Source organism: Peromyscus maniculatus, chromosome X (assembly GCF_049852395.1).
Source record: "Peromyscus maniculatus bairdii isolate BWxNUB_F1_BW_parent chromosome X, HU_Pman_BW_mat_3.1, whole genome shotgun sequence".
NCBI classification, from domain to species: domain Eukaryota; kingdom Metazoa; phylum Chordata; class Mammalia; order Rodentia; family Cricetidae; genus Peromyscus; species Peromyscus maniculatus.
In genome coordinates, this window is record NC_134875.1 from 60,277,658 (window position 1) to 60,295,408 (window position 17,751).

Here is a 17,751-nt window from a genome sequence, read left to right on the forward strand (position 1 = left end):
ATACTACTTATAAGTCTGGTCAATATACTAAAGGAGTATAAATATAACAGGGCCTCTTCTGCAGAGTAAAACCTGAAAGGAAGAAGAGAAGGAAGGAGAAAGGGTGAGAGGGAGAAAAAAAAGAAGAGCTCTAAGCAGAAAGCATAGCATGTTGAAATGCTCTGAGCTGAGGAGTAACAGAACATTTTGCAGAAATTATGTTGGGAGCATAGCATGAAGGTCTTTGTGCTCCAGATCTCCAGAGAACCTGGGAATGTTAAGCATATAAAATTGGAAGTGACTAACAGTCTGCTGATCTGTGTTATTTGTTTGGTCAGGCCATATCAAACTCTTACAACCAAGATCTATGGTGGCTAATAATCTAAATGATTGATAGATGGGAATTCCCCCAAGTTCCCACAACCAATACCAGAGGTGGCTATTAGCCCAAATGACCTTTATGCTTTCCGTGTGATCCATACCAGGCCAAACCTTATGCCCTTAAGCTAGTATATCTAGCGATCTCTAGAATCCATCTTCTTGGAGAAAATAACTTGTATCCTGAGTTGAGTTTCAATGTAATTATGCTTCCTCGTGCAATAAGCATTGTATAACACCAGGGAACTTTTCCCAAACTATACTGGGCTTAAATACATTGGGAATAAACTGCCTGTTATTAGACTCCCTGAAGTCTTACCCAGGTTGATGAAGGTAATCTGCACTGGGTTTTCATTCTTATCTCTTCATGGGGTTCACTTCCATGTATGACACCTGCAGAGATCCCTTCAAACCTACAAGGCAACAGTTCCGATAACTAATGGAGAGTGGCATGAAACAGGCTCCCAAAGGTCAGATTACAAGCTTCTTGCTTGTATCATTTAGTGTCCTTCTGAGTAAACCTTGAAATAGAACAAAGTTTGAGGAAGGTATTGATTAGCTCAATTTGGTCTGTATTAAATTCAAATGCTGTGTGAAAGTGAGTTGTGTATGCACATCTGAGGTTTCACTGTGGCTGTTCATAGTAGCCAGCACACAAATGGATTTAACTTACAATTAAACTGTGCCGGCAAGAAGTTTAATCACTACTGCACAAATGTTGATTTATTTCACCACACAATTTATATCTCCACACAACTTTTTTCATTTATTTTTTCCAGAAATTTTTCAATTATTGTCCAAAGAATATGCTCATATCACTCCTATTCATCCAAGATTCTAGCTTTAATAAGTCAAACACATGAAACAATCACATGAAATTAGCAGACTAGAAAATCAAAAGCACTGCAGTAAACATTTCCATATCTACTGCTGACTCACTTGGATCTTCTTCATTTCTCATTTGTCTCTTGACCAGCTGTGTAAAGGAACATGTTGATATGACCACAAGTTCTGAAACTTTGCCCAGAGTGAAAGCAATTAAAATTCTTATTCTGTAAAGAAAATAAATCAAAATCAGAAATAAACATCCCATGGCAGCCTGCATAGTTTTGAGACTAATAAACAGCTAGCCCCATAGTCATCCAATAGAGATAAAATCCACCATTGAAGAAAATAAACTTTACAGATGTGGACTGAAACACATGGCTTTTCTATTGCACATTTCAAAGGTAAATGTGTTCTTTTCTGTGCCTAAAATAGGTAGCACAGCCTATGTGGAGATGCCAGCAGTACTGCTACAAACATGCACGGGCTGGGAAAGTCACATGAATCACTTTTTTGTGCATAACAAGCCAGCAAACTGTGTCACACAAAGACAAGAAGGTGCTTGCTGAGTGTTCACTTTCCTTGATTCTGTACTTCACAAAATGTTTTTCTACCACTCTTGATTCTTTGATTGCTGATGCAGCATGCTCTGGCCGCCAAAAACCGATTTGCAGTTAAAATGAGGAAGATATATTTTCTTTCTGGAAAAAAAAATGAGCACTTGGCGTTATGTTTTTTCCATTTTCAAGAAGCAGTATTAAGAGAATCTGAAGGGGTGGGGGCCAGTGAGTTTCAGGCATTCTGAAGGGCTGAGATTATCACTTAGTGTGAGTTAGAATCGAGTTTGCTTTCCCAAATGGCTCTTACTTCTGAAAGCATCTGTCATAATGAAAAGCAAGCATTGAATAGAAAATCTTAACCTTAAAATGCTTGAATGGAATACAAATTTTACTAATATGACATTAAATAACAGACATTTTTTAAGTTATTGTTCTCGCTTAATGATCAATCTTTTTAATCTATGTGTTAGAGGTTTCATTGGATTGTTTTTCTAAGTAAGGAAGACTAGGTGAGTGTTGTTATGATTAGCTGTTTAGTTATTATTAGAATGTGGAAATGCAAAAGAATCAGGGGAAGACATGAATGGTTTAATACTGTCTTAGGATTCTATCAGCACACATGAGGAAAGAAATAGCACGTTTCTAGTCTTCAGATTGCTCTTTCTAAACTACCCGCCTTTCCCCTCTTCTCTTCCCACTCTTTCATCTTCTCCTCTTAGTCAGCTCCAGGACTCTCCTAGCTTTGGGGAAGCAAAATTCAGTTCCTTGCTGTAAGAAGAATTGTTTTTTTTTGTACCAATGTGCTACTGGTTTCTATTGCCACCATCCTCAGATTGGGGGAAAAGACACAAGAGAAACTAGACTTACTGTTGGGTTGCTACCATGATCTCTGGAAATATGCTTAGTCAAAGTCTCACCAATGGCAAAGTTAACTTCTTTCTAAATTCAGTAACTCTCCTTTTCAACAGTGTTTCAGCCTAACAGCACCCAGGGACATGTTTCTTGTCCGGGAAGCATCTGGAAGAAATAACTTTACAATGTTATTTTAGGAAATATTATATTATAAATATCATTCTCAGCTAGAATGAACTCTCAGTAGAGAAAGAGAGAGATTTTATGGCAGTTACATTAAATCCTGTTTCATTTTCTTTGCTTTACTGTGACTCAGCCACACACTGGCCTCTCCTTGATCTGGGGACACACGCTGGCCTTGGTGCCATTCAGTTGCTATTTCCTGTGACTTAGAAGAATTTGCTCCCAGCTCTTATCCTTAGCTCACCTTTTCTCAAGTCATATATCAATTTATTAAAGAAATTTCTGACCTCCCTCCCAGGGCCAACATTAGTTTTCTGATTTATCTTTCTTCATGGTGCTTCTCATATTGTATCTTACTTATGCACAGTTTTCTGGCAATACTAGATTATAAACTCACAAAAGACAATCATTTTACTTGTCTAATTAATGAACATCATGGACTGAATGTGAAATTTCTCCTACAGTTTCATATTGTTCTGTTTGAGGAGGTTCTGAATCCTCTGGGAGGCCAGATAATGAATCGAACCTGTAGAGCTTGATGTTCATACTACTAGTTTGCAATCTTGCTTATGTCTGATTTTTTCCTGGCTGTACTCCATTCCTCCTATTTTTAGAATGGAATGCTTACTCTATGGCATTGTACCATAGAAGTATGTAACTTCTATTTATTATTTTACAGAGATTCACAGGAAAGTGTTTGCTTGAATCGTTGAAGAGGCTTTGAGCGTTAAGACTTAGAGTAAGGGATCTCTTGAAGTTCTTCTAAAGGCATTGCTTATTATGAGTTAGCTGTGCTCTTACAGGCTCCAGGAGAATTCTGCTATACTTTTGATGTAAAATGTCCTCCATAGCCACTAGTCCCTAGCTGGTGCACTGCTTTGGGAGCTTGTAAAACCTCTGGGAAATAGGTCAATGTGGAGTTGGCCCTGAGGATTATGACCCATCCCTTCTTCCAGCCTCAGCCCTCTGCTTGTTGATTAGCAAAGATGTAATGAGCATTGCTGCATAATGCTGCAACTGTGGCCACAAGCTCTTCATGCTTCCATGCCTTTCCTGCCATGATGGACCAACATTATCTGAAATCAAGAGCTGGACTAAAGTCTCCCTTCTTTAGGTTGCTTTTGTGGGCTCTTTTCTCACCAAAACGAGAGAAGTAACTAATATGAGTGGTATCTCCACAAACAGTAGGAATTAGATATTTTTAAAAAGGACTGAGGAATCTGAAGGCAGACATCCACGGCTGGGCCCCTGGTGGAGCACTGGGAGTCTAATTAGTGAGTAAGAAGAGGGTTTATATGAGCGAGAATTGCTGAAGCCAAGGTTGGATAAAGCACCGGGACAAATAACCAAATGAATGGAAGCACAGGATCTATGAACCAAAGACTGAGGGGCCCCCAACTGGATCAGGCCCCCTGAACGGGTGAGATAGTCATTTGGCTTGATCTGTTTGGGAGGCAGCTGTGCATTGGTGCCAGGTCCTGGGCTCGTTGCATGAGTTGGCTGTTTGAATCCTGGGACTTATGCAGGGACACTTGGCTCGGTCTGGGAGGGGGGAATGGACCTGCCTGGACTGAGTCTACCAGGTCAACCCCGGTCCTCGGGGGAGACCTTGATCTGGAGGAGGTGGGAATGGGGGGTGGGCTGGGGGGAGGGGTGGGCAAGAGGGGGAGAACAGGGGATTCTGTGGCTATTATGTTGAACTGAATGGTGTTGTAAAATAATAATAATAATAATAAAAAAAATGCAAAAAAAATGGCAAATGACTTATCTGAAAAAAAAAATGACTAGTGAATATATGGTACACAAATAAAACTAAACAGTGCTATCTCTGAACTGTGACTCTATGTATGTTATATAAAAACATTATATTGTGCCAGAAATGTCCTATCATCGTCAACTTAAGCTTCCTTTGACTCATAGACAGCATCATACATTTTATCTAACGTGATCACTTAAATTGTTCATTCACTTCCTTTTGTAAATAGTTCCTTCTTGAACGCTGAAGTCTTTCCAATTGTGTGCTAGTAAGTTTACTGGACGTTAAAATGCTGATGTATTCAGCTAGCCCTGACGTTGGTATTGTGCTATTCTATACAACCAGTACACATTAATGGCTCTCCTGTCATTCTTCTTCTTCTTTTTCTTTTTTGGTGTCATTAGATTTGCTGTCTGCCATGGCAGTAACGGACAGCTCTGGAGCAGATGTTTCTGAAGTATCATTGATAACAATGTCACAAAGATTGTGTGGAGTCAAAGGCCAACAAGCTTGACTGATGAGGAGGAGGTTTGGGCAGCTGATATATTGCCTCAGTGAAAGAAGTTTTACACTTTCTATGCATCAACAGCTTTAGGAAGCAGCCAGCCATTTTTAAACAGAAGCCACAGCTGTGTAGCAATACCTGGTCTCTTGATTCTTACCACTTTGACATCATTTATCATTCTCCAATTTAGCTATCTTTGCATTATTTAGTTCCAGGGTTGCTAAATTTGTATCCTCCTCCATTCTCTTTATTAAAGTTGTTTCTCAGCACCTGTGGTTTATGGTGCAGAAATCAGACTCACACCATCACATCATCACTTGACCAGGCTCTTGTCATTATGTGTTCATTTGCATTAGACTCTTGGGATAATTTTTAAATAGAGCACACTTATTAACATAACCAAACGCTTGTTATCCTCTGCTACAAAAACTTGCATCATGAAATCCTCAGTTATGTTTATAACTTTCTAAGAAGTATCAAGATAGCAATCATTTCATGTAGTCAACCATCAGGTGAAATTTCAGAGATCATCCAGTTTAACAACTTTGTACCCCTTTCAAATCAAGGAAATAATGTCCCTGAAAACATTGTGTTTATCTATAGGAATATAGTTCTATAATAAAGCATCTGTAAAAATCTGGTCCCTAAGTGTTATCTAAACACTGAACATAGTATGATAGATTATTTTTAAAAACCATGCAAAATGGATCTGTTTAATCCTACATTTCTTTATGGCTCTAAACATATTCATAAGTGAGGAGATGAATGTGTCACCCCTAATTACAACATATGTAGCATATAGAATATGTAGCATGTGAGAAACTATTGATTAGATTGGAGATTTAGCTTAGTGGTGAAGTGTTTGTCTAACAAGCACAAAGCCCTGGATCCAGTCCTCATCTCTGATAAAAAAAAAAAAGCCGAAACGTTTCATTCCAAGAAATATAAATATGAATCAAATTGAGAAAATCCCATTCATTTAGTCACAGTGCATCCCCATTCTTTCTTAGGACCATGATGGGGTGCTAGAGATAAAGGATAAAAGAATTATCAAGAGACATAATTTCTGCCATCATAGAAATTCCAATATGACAGGAAAGACAGAAGAGTAAAGATATAAAACTGTACTGTAATATACCAAGTGATCATAGAGATAAATACAGCAAGCATCATAGTATTGAAGTGCCTTATATATCTTAGACCGTGAGGCAAATGAGTATCAGGAACATCTCTCTAGAATTTAGATATGAGTAGTGAACTAGGCAGAGAGTAAGATGAAGCTATTGAAGTCAGACAAACAGAAGCTCATGAAAAAAGAGCCTTGAGGAAAGACAATGTATGCCATGTTAGCAGGTTCAATAGAAGGTCAGGTGACTAAAAAGCAGACGCCAGTCTGAGAAAAGAGCTGTACCTCAAACATTAGGAAAATGCTTATAAATTTCGCACAGGGCTACAGTTTTATCTAAACACTAATGAAGACATTTTCCTCCTCAAACACAGGGATAGAAAGATTAAATGTAGAGTTACATAAAATGCCTCTAACTACAAAAGAATGCATTCAAAAAGGAAAAAGTGGAAGCAGGGAGAACATTGAGGACAATCATATAGCACTGTGCAAAGAGTGTTGACTGTCCTAGCTAGTGTAATAGTGTTAAAGATGCAGCAAAAATAAAATGAATGAGGTCAACCAGGAATTCAACCAATCAATTCAGAATAGTTTGGATACTGAATTAATGTTTTTGGATGAGGAAATAGAGAAAGCATGCATAAATACTGGCTTTCTAATTTCAAAAAATTGGGTTATGATGCTGTCATTCCCTGAGATTGAGAATACTGAAATACTGAAGTGTATATAGGTATGATTTTGTAAAGTGGCTAGATTAATATTTCACCTAATACATTAATGGTGCATTCAAACTATAAATGTGAAGTTATACCATAAACCATTGCTCCTACATATCACAAGCTTAGGGAAGCTTCTGGACAGCATATGTTGATTTGAGAATCATCCAAACATGCATGGAAATTTTAGGAATTATTTAAAAATGGATGTCTTTTGAGATAATACAATGTTAGTAACTAGTGAAAAGGATGAAGGAAAGAATCCCACTGACCAGCATATTCAGTGAGTGAACACACAAACTTAACCCAGTAAAGAGGCAAGAATGAGTAAACACAAATGCTCAAAGCATTCATTTTCTTGTAAAGGAAAGGAAAATTTGTTTTTTTTTTCCTGAAAGCATTGCCCATGGTGTGTGTACCTATATATAGTTACCGTTCATATTCATATATGAAATAAAATGCAAGCAAATGGAATAAAGGTTAAAGATCTACCAGATTAGCAATTAAGTTATTAACAATAATTTTCAAAAGAGATTGGTAACACAGTGGGAATGTAAACCTGATGCATATTTGTCCTTTTACTCAAGCAATACAACTATGAAGTATGTGTGTGCAGCCTGGCATTAGGCTAGTTGTTGTATGTTCAAGTGTCAGACAATCTAGCATGAGTGACAGATACTAAAGAAACATTCATGTAAAGAAATATCAACTTGCTCCATTTATAAATAAAATAGTATTCTGCATGAGCACAGAGGACAGGGATCCCAATTTAAGTTTTCTGTGGTAATAGCATGTACCTTAAAATTTAGCATTTATGTATAAGTTAATGAGGCATCATAGAGTAAAGATACTGCAACAAGTAGCAAAAGAGTGAGATTCTGTGGTGAACAGTGCAGGTAGAGGAGAGAGTAGAGATCTGGTATAGGAAAAACCATGGCATAGCTAAGAAAAGTAAAAGAAGATAAATATCCATGGTACAGAGAGTATAGGGGAGCTTGGTAAGAAATAGGAATAACATAGGTGGGATAAGATTGGCTCAGAAGGTCTCATGTGTGAAAGATCAGTTTTTGTTTCTGTTTTTCTAAAGAATAAGAAACATGTTTAAAGGAGTTTAAACATGTCCATTTACCTTGAGGAAGGGGTTGCTTTGAAACATTGACACTTGGGCTTATGTCTTGAAAAAGGTGTTCCGACTTCTTCAGGTAGAATAAATTTGGAAAAGAAAATAGGAAAGGCACACTTGCCTGCTGGGATCTAAGTCTGGAGTAGTTTGGGTATAAGATGCTGATATTTAGAAATGAAACAGTACAGATAGAAATGAGAAAAATAAACCCCATTTCTTGGTCAAAGCAGAGAGAGATTTGCTCAATATGACCACATGAGAAGAGGGACATAAAGGGGTTCAGTAATGGTCAAGTCCATCATTGAATTATTTCATGAACTTTATGTTTAAACAAGGGACGAATTAGGACAAGGGCCATGAGGTGTGCATAATTATGGAATCATAGGCAAGATACAGTCCCACCCATTGTTATCATAGCTATGGTACTACAAGGTAGTTCCAAAAGGTCCTTATTGAGATGCAAGTTGTTTTTCAGGAGATGATTTCAGGATGCTGCCTCATACTTGTGGAAATTGTCTCCATTTGAAGAATAGTGGTCCATCTTACAAAGTCTGTCTTGTAAGATTTTGCTCTTTCTACTGAGTGTAGGTTTAGGGCAATGTCTCCTTCTTATCTCTAGCCTTGAAGAAGATGAAATAAATTAAGAAGCAGAATCAATCAGAAAGTCTGAGCCTAAGTAAAGAAGCAGAGGCACAGTGAAGATAAAGGAGCAAGAATTCAAGTTATCTAGATGATAACTAGATAGTACCTTCTTTCTGTAAAAGAGGGAAGTGTTAAAAAAACACAAACTTATCACATTTCTGCTTTAATCAGAGCCATGACAACTCAACATTTTTTCTAAATTGTGGCTCTGAAATTAGGGAGAATATTTAGTTATGATGGAATGTTGATGAAAGGGATGAGAGAGACACAGAAAGGAACAAGAGAGAGAGAAAGCTGGGATACAGGATATAGAATAATTTCAGGCTATCAAAAGCAGTGGGTGACACAGTTCTATTTGCCACCTGCAGGAGCCTGAGGAATTCTAGTCAGGGCTTTCAGGTCAGATGAAGCTGGGATTGTTGACTTTGCTTTCAGGGTAAGTCAGTATGAAGCAAAGTTGGAGTTCATTGACAAACAGTTTTACATAATATGCTTAGGAAATGGGGAGTACTTATCTAAGATATCAGTGTGGGCTTCTTAAGACAGATAGTCAACATTTATGTATCTTAACAATAGTCATTTATATGGTTTTGATGTCTTCTGAATTTAGATTATGTAAAGGGTTTCTAAGAAACTTGCTTTTTCAGAGAGCAAGGTCATGGAGTGGATAGACTGAAGATCCAGGGTTGGGAAGACAGCTCCATGGTTAAGAGCACTTCCTCCTTTTCTAAATGTCTGGAGTTTAGTTTCTAGTACTCATGTTCGGCTACTCATAATCATCCATGACCCAACTCCAGGGTATCAGTATCAGGTGCTCTCTTTTGCTTTCCATGGGCACCTGTGGTCACAGGTACACAAACCTGCATGCAGACATATACATAAAATTTTAAACCATAAAATAAACACAAATATATCTCCAAAGGATCAAAGGAATCTTTACTATATTGTTGTGCTGGCTAGATTTTGTCAACTTGACACAAACTAGAGTCATATGTCTCATAATGTCACATTAGGGATTTCCTTTTCTTTTATTTATTTTTAGCTTTTATTTTTACTTTCTTTTGTTTTTAAAAAATTCTCTTATTTTCATCTACAGGTCATTTGTGAATATACTACACCTTCCAGTTTTGTGTTTTTATGAGATTCCTGGGTGTGCAAACGAGTCAGTCTCTGTGTCTATATCTATTTTTTTGTGTCTTTTCTTGAGTTCTTTCCTTTTATTTATTTATTTTAACCTATTTCCTATGTTTTTGTTTTGTTTTATTTTATTTTATTTATCCCTTAAGATCCTGTTTGTCAGAGAATCCTGCCTCTAGGACCTAGGCTCTGGGATACAACCCATGCTCAGTAACCCCTACTCATCACTGTCCCAGTTGCCAGCTAGAAGGAAAGACTTCTGTGAGCAGACTCCACCACCCAAACTCCCCATCAGACCCTGCAATCTACAAGACCCACACCCAAATCCAAACCCTCACATCTGCCTGTGACCCCAGTGGCTTCCTGAGACACAGAATCTACCAGCTCTGATAGGAAGAAGAGCTACAATTGAACCCAGAGTGGCCCCCTGAGACACAGACATGGCAAGCACAGATTGGACCAAGAGCAGCTCACTCAGACACAGGCACCTCTTTCACCCATTGGAGGAAGAGATGAGTAGACGCCAGTGCAAAAATACATACAACAACATAAAGAGCAACATGGCACCACCAGAACCTAGTGGTTCTACAACAGTAAGACCTCAATATCACAACATAGAAGAAGCAAAAGAAAGTGACCTTAAAAATAACTTCATGAAGATGCTAAGGCCTTTAAAGAGGAAATGAAAATTTCCTTAAAGAAATTGAGGAAAAGACAAACAAAACAATTGGAAGAAATCAATAAATCCATTAAAGAAAGCCAGGAAAACCATGAAGAAGCAATTAAACAGGTGAAGGAAATAGTTCAAGACCTGAAAATTGAAATAGAAGAAATGAAGAAGACATAAACCAAGGGAATGCTGGAAATTGAAGAAACTAGATATCAAAACAATGAACAATCCAAATAAAAAAAAATGGGCTACAGAGCTAAACAGAGAATTCTCAACAGAAGAATCTCAAATGGCCAAAAGACATTTAAGGAATTGCTCAACATCCTTAGGCATCATGGAAATGCAAATAAAAACAATTCTGAGATACCATCTTACACCTGTTAGACTGGCTAAAATCAAAAATCAAAATCAAAATACTGATAACAGCTTTTGTTGGGGAGGATGCCCAGTAAGGGGAACAGTCATCCACTGTTTGTGGGAGTGCAAACTTGTACAGCCACTTTGGAAATCAGTATGGCAATTTCCCAGAATATTGAGAATCAATCCTCCTCAAGACCCAGCTATACCACTCTTGGGCATATACACAAGGAATGCTCAATCATACCACAAGGACACTTGCTTAACTATGTTTATAGCAGATTATTTATAATAGCCATAACCTAGAAACAACCTAGACAGCCCTCAACCAGGCAATGGGTAAGGGAAATGTGGTACATATACACAATGGAATACAACTCAGCAGTAAAAAAACAATGACATCATGAAATTTGTGTACAAATGGATGGAACAAGAAATATCATCCTGAGGGAGGTAACCCAGACTCAAAAAGACAAACATGGTATGGACTCACTCATAAGTGGATCCTAGATACTAAAACAAAGTATAACCAGACTACAAACCACAACTCCAAAGAAGCTAGGTAACAAGGAACACCCTAAGAGGGATGTGCATGGACTGCCCTGGGAAGGAGAAATAGGTGAAATCTCCATGAGTAAAATTAGGATGAGGGGTAGGCAATGGGGGGGTAAAGGATGGGGAATCCAAACATAAGGGAATGGGATGGTTGAGCTGCAACAGGGAAAAAGTGGGAGAGCAATGAAAGAGATACCATGATAGAGGGAGACATCATAGGAATAGGGAGAAACCAGGTGCTAGGGAAGTTCCCCCAAATCCACAAGGATGACCAGAGCTTAGAATACTAGCTATAGTGGAGAGGGTTCCTGAATTGGCTTACTTCAGTAATTGGATTGGTAAATACCCTAACTATCATCATAGAACCTTCATCCAGTAACTGATGGAAACAGATTCATAGATCCACAGCCAAGGACCATGCTGAGCTTCCAGAGTCTAGTCAAAGAGAGAGAAGAGGGATTCTATGAGCAAGGGGCATCACGATCATGATGGGGAAACCTACAGAGACAACCAAACCAATCTAATAAGAACTCATGAACTTTAGAACAACAGCTGTGGAGCCTCCATAGGACAGGATTATGCTCTCTGCATAAGTGAGACAGTTGTGTTAGCTTGATCTGCTTAAGGGGCCCCCTGGCAGTAGGATCATGAACCATCCCTGGTACATGAACTGGCTTTTTGGAGCCCATTATCTGTGGTGGGACACCTTGCCCAACCTTGATGCAGGGGGAAGGGCTTGGACGTACCTCTACTGAATGTACCAGTCTCTGCTGACTCTCCATGAGGGGCCTTATTTTGTTGGAGGGGGGAATGGGAAGTGGGTTGGGGAGAAAAGGGGATCTGTGACTGGTATGTAAAATAAATAAAAATTCCTTTAAAAAAGCTTGTTTATTTTCTAATGAGAGACAGAAAGGGGGTGGATCTGGATGGAAAGGGGAGGTAAGGAGGAACTGGACAGAGTAGAGGGAGGGGAAACTTTAATCAGGATATATTATATAGAAAAAAACCTTTCAATAAAAGAAAAATAATAATAAAAAGTAGGTGAAGTGATTGCAAAGACACTCACACCAAACTCTGGCCTTTATGTGCACAAACATGTACATGTACACCCCCACACACATGAAAACAAATACAGAGAAATAAAATGTATTAATTTGTGTTTTTTTGATAAAATATCACATTAATGAGTATGGACATCTACATATACTCCTGGCATCATAACTAAACCCATGTTGTAGTTAGTGTTTATTAAATATATTTATCACTTTGAAGAGAAAGAAAAACTAGCATCGTGGGAGGAAAGAACCACAAGTGAGAAATGCTTTCGTTGGATTGGCCTGACAGCATGTCTGTTGGAGTATTTTCTTGTTAGTTGGTTGCTGTGAGAAGGGTCAGACCACTGTGGGTGGTGCCCGTTCCTCAGCAGTTGGCCCTGGGCTGTAAAGAAATCAGGTTGAGCAAGGAGTAATCCAATAAGCAGCACTCCTCATGGCCTCTGATTCAGTTCCTGCCTTGATTTCCTGCACTGACTTGCTCAATAATGGACCATAACCTTGAAAGTATGTGCCAAATAAACCCTTCCCTTCACAAGTTGCCTTTGATCTTGGTGTTTAACACAGCAGTTGAAAAGTACACTAGCACAATTGGGTATTAAAGAAGCTAAATCTTACATTCTGAGTGTGAACAAAATGCCTAGTCCCATTTATGAGATTCTTAGAAAACACAGGCTTATAACTGGAAAATGAATGAGGCTAGACTCAAAAATCATACATACGCAGGCTTTAAAGCAATGCTATATTGTGATTCTAACACTCTTATTTGAAATCTTTCTATACAACAAAAACACTGTCCCTGTACATGCAAGATTCTCAACAAATTTTGGTAGTTGTGCCCATATTCTTTACTGTCAGCTGGCAAGAGATATCAACTACACTCTGCAGTGAGGGACCTCTTTGACTTCCCAAGTCCCATAATTTTCTTTGTCTTTATATCCTACCTCCAAAACACATTCTTTGGAAATATTGGTAGAAACGATTAAAGATTACTTTTAAGGATAAAGAAAATAATGGATATGGCCATAGACAAGTCACAAAGTCTGTTGCAGGATGCTGAGGATGTCCACTTCTACTGTCTGCTAGTCTCTCTGTGAAGCCGTGTGCTGAAAGTGAAATGCAATGTGACAGGGGTGAAGTTTGTTACTGCACTGTTTACTCTAATGAAATGGTGAAAGAAATAAAAATGTGTACTATAGTGTATTGTTAATACAAATTATGAGATGTATACAATGTTCCTATGCTAGGGAGGATTTTAAAATAATGCTATAGTAGAGTGTTTCAGTTTAGATCAAGGGGAGCTATTGATTATGTATTTTAAAAGAAAATAATATTTTATGCAAAAATAGACATTGTAATTGACTATATATAAATTATGAAAGATTATAAACACAAACACCAAACTATTAATTATATGTATTATTTATACATATGGTGTATTTAATTTATATGCCTACATGTACTATATAGACTGGGAGTAGAGGTAGTTCATGTTTTCCTCATTGTACTTTTCTGAATATTAAAAAAAACCTCATAACTACATAAATAATTAGAAACAATCAAAATTGTATAGATAGTATAAGCTTATAATAATCCATTATAAGATCAAGTTATATATAATTTTATATAGTTTATTTATAGCTGCCTTGCTGGAAGCCCAGCATGTGCTCATTATAGATATTCCATAATTTTTAAAATTACATGAATTAATGTTTAACTTTATTTTAAAATAATGCCATAACTTATCTCATATTTCATTGCAGAAATATAAAAAGAAATTGTTGAAGAAGTATATTTCTGTGGAAAATGCATAAAACCAAATAATGAGGTAGTAAAAGCAGATACTGTGATTTTTTTTTTTAAGTTCTTAACATTTGCCTGAAACAATGATTAGTGCTTGATCCTTAGTACCATTCTTTGAGGAGGTCCTAATGCAATTGTCACTAACAGATAAGAAAAAGGGGGCTCTGGGAAGTCATTTGGCAAAAAACATTCACGAGGAAGTGATGGAATTAAGTTGGGAACCAGATCGGTGTGACCCAAGAGGCCTTTAGCTGCACCATACAGTGACAGAAAGAGCTGCTTGGCATCTCACAAGCTCACTCAAAAGCTATGCCTCCTCTGGCAACTAGCACCATTTTAAGTGAAACATCAAAAGAGCCAATAAAAGAAAAGAGTTCTACTTTATATTAACAAGTAAGCACCATTTATTACACAAAAGCTATTTGGACAGTTTTTCTGGCAGGAAAAATTAATATTGCAAATGCTACAGAAATGATCACAAGACCTGTCTAGTTCCTTAAATAATTAGCAATGCTTAAAAGGATCTTGAAAGGACAAAGAGTAAAAATCAAGTGAAAACTGAAAATGACACAATGACACATTTTCTTCAAAAACGCTTTCAACAACTGTGGATTCAGACGGAATATATTTGCTAATTGTGCTGCTATTGAATTACCAGGCTCAGCTTCACGCTGGAACATTATGCTGGAAACAATATTCCTTTCTACATGTAAACGCAGCACTGAACCAATTCCACTCATTCCTCTCCTCTTCAGGCTTCCAGCAAATATTTATGTAGCACTTACCATGTGCTGATTTTCAGGGCTGCCAAATGGGATGTCATTCTGATGCAATTTGATTGGAGCGATGACCAGAGAGACTTGATTAAATGCAAGAGTAAATGAATACTTACATGCAAGGTATTTGACAAAGAATATGATCTAATTAGTGTAGTGCAAATTTCTTCAGTTTTCAGTGTATTCTTTTCCCCAAAACCAACTAAAGAGTAGTATAAGTAAGAAAAAGAATGTGAAACATATGTTTCAGCAAAAAATAGCAAAATGTATCTCCTGCTTTTTAATATTTTTGATTGGTACTATTTGAGAAGGTTGTTTCCTTTCATTGTTTATTTCTAGATTTCCTTACAATAGTCATAACCTTATTTTTCTACATATATTCACTATATATTATAGAAAAGGGGGAGTTAAAGTAGAGTTAACTTGGTTGACTTTGCAAGGTGTCTGATGTAAGTTGTAATACCAACATGCCCGAGCCCTTTAAATGTGAGTTGAAATGGATTACCATCACCCCTTTAAAGTAAGTCCAAGACTGAAATATTGGCAAAGGCTTATGGAGGTAGTTTTTATCTCAGCAGAGAGAACTGAAGGAGAGGCAGAAGGAAATAGCCTAGACAAGGATATCTAGAGAAGCAGAAATTCCCCTTCTTTGAGCACACCATGATGCCTTTGCTCTGTGCTGTTGAGAGACTCTAAGTTCCTTCATTCAGTCAACAGTTAAGACATGGAGACTTAGTGACCTATATGAGCCACAATACTGAATGATAAAAGAAGAAACCACTTTCTGTCGTTGTGTTTGTCTCTTCTAAATCCATGCTTCATGTCTAGAGAATCATTTACTCTGTCTCTCAGTTTCAACTTCCTGGATAAGGAACCCATTGCTTTGAAGTCTGGATGCTAACGAATCTTTTGAGACTGGGCAGTGTTTCCATTTGATGACAGGGCCAATGCTTTGATCTTAAAAGACTAGCTGAGGGGTTCTGTAAAATGAATCTCAGAATCATCTCCCTTGGAAAAGGAAAGGATAGACATCTTCATGAATTGAGAATTGGCCACCAGTCACATTCTCCCCACACAACTGGATTCTGTAAGCTCAAATGGCAGCAAATTTTAATAAGGTTATCATGATTTAAGCTTAGAGAAGAGCTAGGCTAGAAAGCACAAGACTTAAGGTTCTAGCCCAAATTACTGTCAGGTGAACCTGTGAGGCCCTGAATAGTTTCAATATGAACTGATAAGTCTGGTAGAGGTTAGAAAGAGAAATGAGGCTGAGAGTATTTGAAGTATCTGTACATGACTTTCTACCTTTTAAAAAGATACCTGTCCTCCACAAAATTTCCTACACTTTTTATCTGAGACATTTTTTTCTATCTTCATTTACAGGATGTTTGTGATTGTATTCTACCAGCCTTTCTCTCCACAAATGGAAAATGACTGTAACTATGATCCTATTAGTCGTTCACCCAGATATATTTCCCATCCTCCAGTTGACGTCATTACTGGTTACTTACTGCTCACAATGGCACTCTTCTCTCAGGAATTATCCAAGGATGGAAGTCTTCTTACCAGAGAAGATGTCCCACTACCATTCTAGATGGAAGTCTACAGCCAAGCAATGACTGAAAAAGGATTCAGGATTACTCTGGTAAAAATCATGCAGTTTGTTCTCTAATAAACAGATGCTTTTAACAAAGTCCTGATTTATAACTGTTTGAAATGGGGGAGGGGGGTACAACAGTATTTTTCTACCTCTTGATCTCCAATTGTTCAGAATAGCACTCGTGACACCAGCTGTGCGTACAGTTTCCCACACACATCAAGAAGTCCTCCACTGGAAACATTAGGCCAATACAATTTGAAAAATCTCTACCTGGAGAAACTGTAAGATATCATAGTCTAAAGGCACAGTGCTATTAGATTGTCTTCTATATCAGATGTCAGTCACATGTTTCTGACCAGATGGCTGTAAACTGGGGTTCCCATTACTTCCTATCCTTTGATTTTTTTTTAATTTGAAAGAAGAGTTCACAGAACTCAGCACAATAATTTATTCATATTTACTTACTTATTATAAAGGATAGCGACTAGCTATAAGAACACAAAAGAAGATATATGATAAAGAGCCCCAAATTCCACGATGTCTACTGGTTCACTACCCTCTAAGTACCTACCATTTGGTCCAATTTCTGAACACTCCCCTATCAAGGTCCTTTTGAACTTTTGTGGATGCTTCGTGTGTAGACATGACTGACTAATTACATAATTGGCAACTGGGATCAACTCATTCCTCAGCACTCTTCCTTTTTTTAAAATCAGCTAGTAGAGCTAAAGATTTAGACCCTTTAATCATATTGTTGACTCCTGGTAACCTGACACCACCCTGGGGCTATCTATCCAAGGAATGTTAACAAGATGCTCCTAACAATCAGAAGATTCCAAAGCTTTCAGAGTTCTGATTCAGACATTCCTATCACTCATGGAATTATAAGATAATAGGAACTTTGGGTCAGGAACTGGAGATCACAAACCATAATCTATTTTAATGTAGGTTTTTCAACAAACATCTTAATAGTTTTATGATAGAAACCAGGAGATGAAGACCAACATTTTTTACATATACACATAAAAATGTTGATAAATTTTCTCACACTAACAAAGCAGTATTTTCTGATTTTTTGTAATATAAATTTTCTCACTATGGTTGGTATCATGCTACCAAGTTGATGTCTCTAAAGAGAAAACTGGGAAGAAATATA

At 37.6% G+C, this 17,751-nt stretch overlaps 1 long non-coding RNA gene across 1 annotated transcript; it reads right to left on the reverse strand.

Annotated features, from left to right (window-relative positions):
• Nucleotides 1-1,181: 1,181 nt before the first annotated feature.
• Nucleotides 1,182-17,386, reverse strand: LOC143270798 (uncharacterized). The gene is made up of 3 exons (XR_013048029.1): nucleotides 17,167-17,386; nucleotides 15,005-15,078; nucleotides 1,182-1,883 (listed from the first exon to the last, which is right to left on the reverse strand). It is a non-coding gene; the product is annotated as an uncharacterized LOC143270798 (long non-coding RNA).
• Between the last annotated feature and the right edge of the window lie 365 nt (nucleotides 17,387-17,751).